Source organism: Bemisia tabaci, chromosome 2 (assembly GCF_918797505.1).
Source record: "Bemisia tabaci chromosome 2, PGI_BMITA_v3".
In the NCBI taxonomy this organism is placed as follows: Eukaryota; Metazoa; Arthropoda; class Insecta; order Hemiptera; family Aleyrodidae; genus Bemisia; species Bemisia tabaci.
In genome coordinates this window covers 21244525-21255131 of record NC_092794.1, presented here as the reverse complement: position 1 = coordinate 21255131, position 10607 = coordinate 21244525, and the positions used below count along the sequence as shown (strand labels likewise).

Genomic DNA, 10607 nt, shown 5'->3' with positions numbered 1-10607 from the left:
TATTTGAAGGTTTGAGATTGGTTTCTCCTGTAGATATATTCAGAAGTCTCAGCTTGGTTCTTCCATCAGATTTGTTCTTGAAAACACAACTTAATCGGCCCGAAACATTAATAGAGAAACAACTTAAAACGGGACAATGACAACGGTGAGGCTCATAGTGTCTTTTCTTTTAATTTTTCTTGTTTTGCCGGTTGATAATGCGGGTGTGATCCCTGCGAAACGTCCGGGTATCTTATTTTATTTTATGTGTTTCCTTTTATTATTTGCTGCCTTAGTCCCGTTTTAAGTTGTTTCTCTGTTCTTGAAAACCAAAATAAACATCAAAATATTAATTTTCTTTTTTTTTTTTTTAAATAAAAAAAAAAACCTAACTAGTTAAAACAAAACTGAGCTCTGTGCTTCATATTTTCATAGCAATCTCCAAAAGTAACTCCTTAACCGATCGCGCCGCGGCCTCGGATAGGCTTAGAATTTTCGAATTTTCATTTCGATTTTGTAACTGTGCTCAACGCAGATTGGCCGTTGCACCTGACGAGCGGCCGAGCGGCGCGTGGCGGGAAATCTGCGCGGACAGAGAAAATTAATGCAGCATTTTTCCGTATACTCTTGGATGCGAGTTGAGTGACCTCTCCTGGAATGAATTATTCATAGTTTCCATAAACGCAGCTTCGTGCCTCGTGAACCTCGTAAAAATCCGAGAAATATTTCATTATTTTCAATATTTCCCGCCTCCTGATCAACGAGAGCTCTGCCAATCGCGTATTGACCGCGCTCCACTCTGATTGGTCGTTGCACTGCACGAGCGACGCGCAGCGGGGAATCTGCGCAACTCGTGAAAATTAATGCAGCATTTCTCGTTATTTTGGTACTTTTTCGTACAGGTCTCGATACACCATCAAATTCCGAACCAATTCCGATCAAAGTAGACAGGTTCATGACTGATGGTCACCATGCAACAGTCCTCTTTGATCAAAATTGGACGGGTCGTCAAATTTTGATCAGAATGGGGTGCAACCATTTATCATTTCTTGCCAGACGAAACATTTCTGCCAGGTTTCATTTGAAAATTAGGCAAATGTAACGATTTTAAGACTGATGACTCCAGACACTTTGATGCTAATTGGGTCGGGGATTTGATCGTGTATCAAGGCCTTACTGAAATGAATTGTTCGTAGTTCATAGTAGACTTGCATACAATGGAAGTAACGAGTTTGAAACCGGTTTTTATACTTGTATTGAGTTCCATCTCAAATTTTCTTGAAAGGACGTACATTAGTAAATTGACCCCAAACATTTTAAGAAACTCCCAAATATTTTGCTTCAAAGAACAAGTTTATTGAATTTACCATGACTCTCGAGTCAGTAGACCTGCCGCTGCCCCCCTTCCGAGTACGAAAAAATAGGTCCTGTACGATTTACTTTTTCAATCCAAATTTTTTCTTTAATAGTGTAACGGGCTGGTCTTGGGCTCGAATGGGGTCCTTATGAATCCTCTGAAACTTGTATGTTTTAAACGTATTGAATAGATCAATTACGAAGTATGGAATAAAGCATGAAACATCTTGATCGAAAAACAAAGCTTATTTTTATTTTTCTCATAACAATAAAAAGAAAAAAAAAATGGACGCATTCATTCAAAAGAAGTCCATCGGCGTCCGATAGAGAGCACAATTTTTGTAATCCGTCGATGGAATTGGTCGAAGGCTGACAGCACTACCCAGGGCCGGATTAAGGGGGTGGCCACATGGGCCGCGGCCCATGGCGGAAAATTTTGCAATTTTTTTAAATGTAAGTATAAAAAAATCGGATTCGGAAAAAAAATTATCCATGAGAAAAGGGGACGAAATCTATCTTTTCTGAGAGTATAGTAATTTCTAATTTTGTCGTTTTTCGGTGATACAAGAAATAGCATCTTTATTTAGTACAGTGAAGAGAGGAACTAAACACGCAATTTGGCCTGGAGCTCAGCGCAGAGAGGAATGATGACGAGGACTTGAGATGAAACAGACATGCCCTCGGCGCAGCGATCGGCTTGTAACGCATATTAGCGCCTACAAGACTGCATGAATACTTCACCCATTACGCCAAACACAGTGCGGTCGGGAGCGGTTGGCGTGACACGTATAGCGCCTACAAGACTGCAGGAATACTTCACGCATTGCGCCAAACACACTGCGATCAGCGCGGCGCAGCGGCGGAAGTTAAAATTATTAAACCACATTTATGTTTGTTCTTTCATAATTTTTTGGTTTATTTCTTATAAATGGAGGACCCTCTCCACATAGAGATAGGTTTACGGAACTTAACTTTCGCGCAGAGCTCCGTGAAATTTTGCTGGTAGTGTTGACAGGGCTTCCGCAAAAAATATATCCAACACGAGTAGGTAAACGTACCTATCTTATGCATCCCTCCCCTACGGCACGTTCACTTGATGGTTTTTATTGATGTTTCAAAACGAATGAAAAGGGGAAGGCAAAATACAGGCGGCCCATGGGCGGCAAGTAGGTAAATCCGGCTCTGGCACTACCATGCTATTGTCGGATAAATTAAAATACTTGACTCTGGTTGGTTTATCAGATTCCGCCGCATGCCGATCATGGTCGTGAACCAGTTGCAGAAAGAGGTTTTCGGTTTCTCGCTTGATTCCCTAATTTCACCCCAAATTCCTTAAGTTTGCCCTGGTATTTCCGGGTTCCCTCAAATTCCCAAAACCCTGATTTAGTTGCTCATTTCTTCTTCTTCTTTTCAATTTGAATACAGATTCGAAGCGCTCATCTACTTTCGTGCACCGACGACGTATGAAAGCAATGTGTGAGGTGTATGTCTGTGCTGCATACACGAAAAATTGCAGGCGCTCTGGTTTTCTGCCTAGTCACATGTTCGTTTCTCTAGGGTTATCTATACGTTGCATTTACAAAGAAATTCTGATTAGTCGTGTAGCATCATGGCAACGTTGCGAAATGGTGCGATTCTCCGCAAATCATCTGCCGAAAACAAAAAAATGGCATAAATGCATTGCGGATGTCAAGCCCGCAGGTCACGACCAATAAAATTCCTGCAACTTACACCTCGCATTCAGAATTGTTTGTGATTAGAACTTTTATCGAAGACCATACCGAAAAACACTGAAAAGCCAGGAATAAGTCGGGGATTTTTATGATCAAAATATCCGGAAAGTCGGCGGAATTTTTAAATCCCAGAATTCTTGTCACCTTGGCGAAAATAGCGATGATCAAGATAGTCGTGATTCCTATCATTTTTGCTGATAACGGTCCCGCTAACTACTCTCTTTGGCAACTCTGTCGCATGGGAAGATAGTAGAATTAATAGGATACAATTTTTCATATGTACAAGTAAATAAAATAAGATTCGGAAAAAGGATAAATGTGTAACAGCCGGTAACGTCGCAGTCGAGTGCCGAATTGCCGCACGAATATTCTTCATTTTACATAATTATATATTCATTTTTATTTTATTTATCTCTTTTTTTCAATCCTATTAATTATCCAAAGCGCCCTATTTTTGTGCAACGACGACGCATGAATGCAATGAGTGACGTATTTAGCTATCACAAGCGGAGAAAATTGACGCCGTTCTGGCTTTTCAATGGGTAAGTGTGGCTGCAACTATTCGTGTTTGCGGGATGTCTTTGTTGCCTACACGAGACATTGCAGGCGTTTTGGTTTTCTTCGTCACAATTTATGGCTGCGGTTTTTGGTTCGCAATGATTTTCTACGTTGTATTTACAAGCGTGTTTACCATGAAATCCTCGAAATCGGATGGGTCCTGTAGCACTATGTGTCGCGTTTGCGCAGCGTTGCAATTTGGTGCAAATTGCGGAAAGCAACATCCGCAGCCGTGCATTGTGATTTGTGATTAAGAAAACCGGCAGGCCTGCAATTTTTCGTGTATGCAATACGGACGCCTCGAGAACACAAATAGTTACCTACTTAAAATCGCGAAAAATCAAAATCTTGGCTTATCCTAATTCCGAGGTATCGGATTTTGAAATCTTTATAGTAAATGCAAGTTTTCCACTGATTTTGATAAGCTTTTTTTATTTTTTTGTCCATTGAATCGGTGTTGATCGGTTCTCGTTTTTATTTTTCGTTCGATTCATGTCGATCAAATGCATACCCTCTCGTTACATGCAGACTCCCTGTCACGCTCTTTTTTTTTAACCGAACATTTCGCCTTCTGCTGCGTTTGCAGCAATTGTTACGAAAATATTGTGCGCGCTGATTTTAGCTCACTACGTACTTGACTCTCCGCAGACGCTTTATGTGCGAAAGCAATGCGCCTTCAGCTGCGTTTGTAGCAATTGTTGTTACAAATATGTTGTGCGTGCTGATTTTAGCTCATTACATACTCGACTCTCTGAAGGCGTTTTATGTGCGTAAGTAGCGCTGTCTGTCGGAGAAAGGATCGAGCGATTCATTCAATTTCACTTCTTTTATTCTCCAGCAGATAGCGCTATTTGCGCCCATAAAACGCCTTCAGAGAGTCGAGTATGTAATGGGCTAAAATTAGCACGCACAACATATTCGCAACAACAATTGCTGCAGACGCAGCGGAAGGTGAAATATTCGGTTAAAAAGAAAGACATTGATAGGTAGTCTGCATGTAACGAGAGGGTATGTGAATATTTGATCGACATGACGAAAAATAAAAAACGTGAACCGATCACCACCGATTCAACGAACAAATAAATAAAAAAGAGGATCAAAATCAGTAGAAAACTTGCAGTTACTGTGAAAATTTCAAATTGCGATACCTCGGAATTAGGATCAGCCAAGATTTTGATTTTCCTTGATTTTAAGTCCACACGTACTCACGACTGACCCGCTGCATACCGTTTGTGGGTACATTTATGTCACATTTTTTTTTTTTTTGCTTCAAGACCACTGTGCGGTCTCTTCAGTCCGTTTTAATAATTCGACACTCTGGACGATCAAATAAAATTCTGACGATGAGGAAAGTTTGAGTTTCGAATTTGGTGGGGGGAGGGGGGGGGTGCATTGAGCCAAATGGGCATCCAGTTGCATCCATACCGAATCTGTAATCCATGATCAATTTATTAATTTATTAGATTTTTAAAACATGATTTCATATTGAATCAAAAAAATAATTTACATTTACAGAGAGCTAGGAACAATATATCAGTATGCAGGGCCGGATTAAGGGGGTGGCCAAATCTAGAGGGCGGCAAATTTTGCAATTTTTTTAAATGTAGGTATAAAAAAAATCGGATTTAGAAAAAAAAAATTACGAACGAGAAAAGGCGACAAAATCTCTCATTTCCTGAGAGTATCGTAATTGCTAATTTTGTCGTCTTTAGGTGATACAAGAGACAGCACCTTTAATTAGTCGAGTTAAGAGAGAAACCATGCAAACACGCAATTTGGCCTGGAACGGCGCGGCGCGGAGAGCAATGATGACGAGGACTTGAGATGAGAAGGAGAAGCCATCGGCGTGGCGATCGGCATGTAACACATATCAGCGCCTACAAGATTGCACGAATACTTCACGCATTGCATCAAACACAGTGCGGTCAGCGTGAAATGCATGGCGCCTACAAGGCTGCGTGAATACTTCGCGCATTGCGCCAAACACGGTGTGGTCTGCGCGGCGCGGCGGCGGAAGTTAAAATCATTAAACCACATTCATGTTGGTTCTTTCATAATTTTTTCGTTCATTTCTTATGAATGGAAGACCCTCCCCACACAGAGATAGGTTTGCAAAACTTAACTTTTGCTGGTAGTGTTGACAGGGCATCCCCAAAAAATGTGTTCAACACGAGTAAACGCGTCTTATGCACCCCTCCCCCGCTGGCACGTTCTTTTTATGGTTTTTATTGATGTTTCAATACGAATGAGAAAAGGGCGGCAAAATACAGGCGGCCCATGGGCGGCAAGTAGGTAAATCCGGCCCTGTCAGTATGTCGTCAAAATTAAAGATGAGGCGTTTTCGGAATTGGCCCAGACGTAAAAAGGGGGTCTCTCGGCGCTTCGAAGACGCTAACTCGAGCATAAATTGATAAAATCCTATCATGCAATACACTCTCTGAAAGCTCTCACCGCGCTAAAAATACTCGTTCGAACTGAGTTTTGCTGAACCTCTCAATTTTCGAGTGAAAAATTCGCGAAATTTCAACGTTTGAAGAGGAGAAGAGGGTCCTGGCGAGTGTTCTCTCCCCGAGAATAACAAAGGCCGTTACCCAGGGTTCCTTGGCCGACGAAAAGGGGTGTTTGCGGTGTTGCAAGCGTGCACGGAAATTCTCAGGTACCCCCGACGCTCCGAAAAAGAATCGAGATACAGATCCTTTATTCCCCGCGGTCTGCGCTCCGAAGATTGCCCACTTCTGTGGGGGTTCAGACGAGGGCCGCGAACTTTGGTGCGCCGCGCCGCGCCGGCCGCTCTCCGTTATTGCCAGAGAGTCTGCGCTCGATTTCGACCACTGTCAACGAGCCGCCCACATGCTGATTCGGACATCGCCGCGTCAGTTGTTCCTCAGTTTTTCGCCTCGCGCCCTCGCTTTTTCCCGCTTTTTCCCGCTATTGTTACCGCGCTCCCTATCCCGATGTCGCCCTAGTCTCCTCCGCGTTCGTCTCCACTCGCGCTCGGCCGTTCTCCTCTCTCTCGCCACCTGTTTCCAAAATCCGGCGCGGAGTAATGCAAGTAACGCCTTCAATCTCTCGAAACGCAAATATTTTCGTGTTTACACACGTAACGATGAATGCAAGTGAGTTCTGCGGAAAAACTTAGTGGGATCGTGCGTTGTATTTTCGGAATGACTTCATTCCACGGAAACACACGGTGTAAAAAAAAATCGGTCGGATATCCGCTCCGTTCTTACGGCGTTGGATGCACTTTCGAAGGTCCTAGTGGTTAATTGATCAGTTCTAAGGTACATATTATTTTTCTTCGTGATTTTCATGCCACCAAGTGCATACTGTCGTGCCCCCTGCTGAAATCTGTGTACTCTCGCACGCTCTTTATGAATGAATTCGCGGAATAGAATGAAATCAAATTTTAGAAAATTACGAAGCTAGGATAGCGTCTAGAAGAGAGATGCAAAATCTCATGAAACTTTATAAAATAATGAAATTTTGTTAAATTATTTCAGCGAGGAAGGGCATAAAGGAAACAAGGAATTGATTCTCAAGAAGCAGTGATTGCGATAAGTTGCGATTTGATCGGAGAATACATCGCGATTTAGACGTCGATTTCTTGCAGTATTATGGGATACAAAACTTGCGATTCTATCGACAGCGACCTATCGCAATGTTATCGAACAAAAAATCTTAATAAATGGAATTAAAATTTCTATCTTATCGAACGCGATTTTATAGAGATAAAATTGCGACAAGATCGATTATAATCGTTCAGATGTTAATAATCCTAGGAGATTTTATCACCAAAAAATCGCATCTTACTTTCAAAACAATGCAATTTTTCCGTCAAATAGCTATTTCGGTTAAGAAATTATTGCAGTGGACTGCTACACCAGCCAATCGGAGACCAGGACCCGTGAAACGACAGAAAACCGGTTTTCAAGGGTTTTTACGGGTTCTACAAGTGAATTTGTCACGAATGCGGCTTCGACGGGTTTTTTAACACGAGAAACGCAAATTTGCCCTTAGGATTTCAAAATGTTGAAGCCTTCGTAAGATGTCAACTCATCGAATGGCAGAAAACCCGTTCCAAAGAATTTAGGGAATTTCTCTGATAAATTTGCCGGCATCCGAAATTTAAGAGTATTTTGGCTTGAAAAGTACAAATTTGACGTCAGGTCATCAGAATCGCCCGAACCCCTTAATTACTGTAGCCAGTCGAAATGGCGAGAAACCCGCCCCTAAGAGTTTTCAGGGATTTTTTTTACCGATATTTTTGCCAGAGAAGCGAAGTGTTTGCCACGAAAAATTCGAATTTGGCATCAGATTTTCAAAATTGTGAAGTTCCCTCAAGATGGTGGCTAACGTTAAAATGACGAAAAATTCAAAGTGCGAGTTTCAGTGTTAGTTTCGCTTGAACTTTGAGGGGAAGTCGTTTGTTGCCATGGGAGATAATAATTTTACTCCAGGCTTTCAAAATGTCGAAGCCTTTTCAAGATGATGGATAAAGGAAATGGCGGGAAATTTGAATCTTCAATTTTAACAACGAGATATGGTTTGAAAGTTCGGAACTCGAGAGACAGGGGTTATTTGACCTGTAATTTCGCGGAAAACCATAGAATGCTGAATTTCTGGCAACAAGCCATAAAAACAGGCAGATACCCAATTATTTCGATAGGCCGCCATCTTGAAAGGTCTTCAAAATTTTGAAAACCCGATGCCAATGTCGTGCCTACCTGTTTTTCGTATCAAAATACCTCAGGTTTCAAGTTTCTAGCATTTCCATCGGTAAAAAAACCCCTAAAAATCCCGTCAAGTTGGGCGCACAACATTTCTCAACGGAAAAATAGCTGTAATGCGATTTTATCGGCGATAAAATCGCCGGGATCAACAACATCTAAGCGATTATCCTTGATTTTATCGCGATAAAATCGCGCTTTTATCGCTGGACAATTTATCGCGATATTTTCGAGATAAAATCGCGATAAATGGCGATTTAATCTTAATTTTATCGACGAAAATTAATCACGATTTTATTGAACCAAAAATTGCAAAGTGTAGCAATTTAATCGCCGTATATCGCAATTTTTAATGCGATAATATTTCGATGTATTGCCACCGATATAATCGCTATAACCAACCGATAAAATCGCTATTTATCGCGATCACTGCTACTTGGGTTCTGTTAAAATCTAAATATCTACCTGAAATTTGCGCCAAAGATTCTCTTCTTTATTGTCCATCCAAAGATTTGCCACAAGGTAGAGGTTCCCATTTGTAAAAAAAGTTATTCCCGGAGCTCCCCTCCAGAAGGGATCACAAAAGTTTCTTTTAGAGGAAGGGACAAAATTAGTTTACTTCGACACAGCAAGACAGTCAAAATGTCCAGTCCTTAGCTCAATTCGTTCTAAAGTTTAAGGATGTTATTCCTCTTTTCTTCTCTTCGTAACCGAATCCGTACTTCAATTGCAAACGTGTGAAATGGCCAAAAGTTGCTACGGCACATCTTCAAAGTAAAAAAATTGTACTAACTATTTTTCCTTATTTCCTCCTCTATTATTCTTCTTCTCTTTCTCCTTCCCCTATCTCTATTCTTCTCCCCGTCTATACCTTTCCATCTTCTTTCCTTTAGACAAGAATTGGAAAAAAAAGAGAAAAAGTTCAGTGGAAAACAGCGGAAGAGGAGCACTTATATTAGTGGCTGTTAATCGGTAGATAAACAGCAAATGCACCATAAGTATTGAACTCTCATTCAAACTCAACCTTTATACGATTTAAAGACACGGCATTTAAACATTTAAAAAAGTTGACACGGTTCTAACAGAAGTTATCGTGTCTACAATGAATTCGCCAGGAAAGGCCGTGTGACTAATAACAGGGGACACGCTACCACTATTCGACCACGTGGGAGCTTGTGCTGCCTACCCTAAATATTGAAGGCAAACTGAGACGGCGTTGCAGTAACCTTTTCCCGTCTGATATAGTGCTACTTTTTGAATGTGTATCCCGAGTAAGCGTATGGCATTTCATGATGATAACACAATTCAACCACGTGAGAGCTCGAGTTGCCTTTACTGATATTGAAGACGAACTGACATGGCGTTAGTGTAATCTTTCCCTGTTTGGTAAATAGCTATTTCCAGCACGCGTGCAATTTTACGATGGCACTACTATTTCTGATTTCGCCTCTTTCCCAATTGTATTTCTCTTCTTCCTTTCTCTCTTACATGCTTATTTTTCTCATCTGTGCTTTCTTTTTTCTCTCCTTTCTCGTTTCTCTTGTCTTTTTGTTTTGCTCCTTCTTTTTTGTTTTTCTCCTTCCTCTTGTCATCTTTTTCAGTTCCGACAGGAAATAAAGAAAAAACAACCCAGTTCAGAGTAAACAGCGCAAAGAGACCATGCACCTTATAGAATTAATGTTTTGTAGTAAACATTAAATTCCCTTAAACCCAAATTAGAACTCAACCTCCTTACCGCCGGCAGAAGCTGACCATTACAAAATTTGTATAAGTCGACGCGATTCTATCAAAAGTTATCATGTCTAAAACGAATTCGCCGACAGAGATCAATCTGAATATTCTACAGGGGACTAAGGAGCTACGCCCCCTGACCGATACGTGGCCTAATCCCCCCCCCCCCCATTTTCAGCTAAATTCGGAATGCGTTAGTTTTACTTTGCAGCGTGAGGGATCAGAATAAAGGTTTAATTTTTCCCTCGCGAAAACTCGAGAAAAATTGTGTCTTTGAGCTGAAATATTTGTGCACCAAGAGATCCATCAAGAAATGTATTCCTATCAAAGTGCAGCATAATCAGCCGACGCCTTTTGCAATGACGGCCATTTTTTAGTATTTTCATGGGTGCATGGGGAGGGGGGGGGCTTGTTACAATAACTCGAGTAAAAATGAATAACTTAAACCGAAATTAAGATACATCCGTAACTCAGTCGTGAATTCCTCAAATCATGAAAATCTTTGGAAAATACACCAATGCCA

At 41.2% G+C, this 10607-nt stretch overlaps 1 protein-coding gene across 2 annotated transcripts in view; it reads left to right on the top strand.

The window, feature by feature from the left end:
• Window positions 1-10607, top strand: part of LOC109043549 (uncharacterized) — a 54418-nt gene that overhangs the window by 3078 nt on the left and 40733 nt on the right. Inside the window, exon 1 of one of the 2 annotated variants that reach the window (XM_072296904.1) lies at window positions 5339-6907. The exons of the other annotated variant lie outside the window; for it this stretch is intronic. The gene's annotated coding sequence lies outside the window, so the exon portion shown is untranslated. Of the gene's footprint in view, window positions 1-5338; window positions 6908-10607 lie in introns of those variants that run through there. 2 annotated transcript variants of the gene reach the window in all.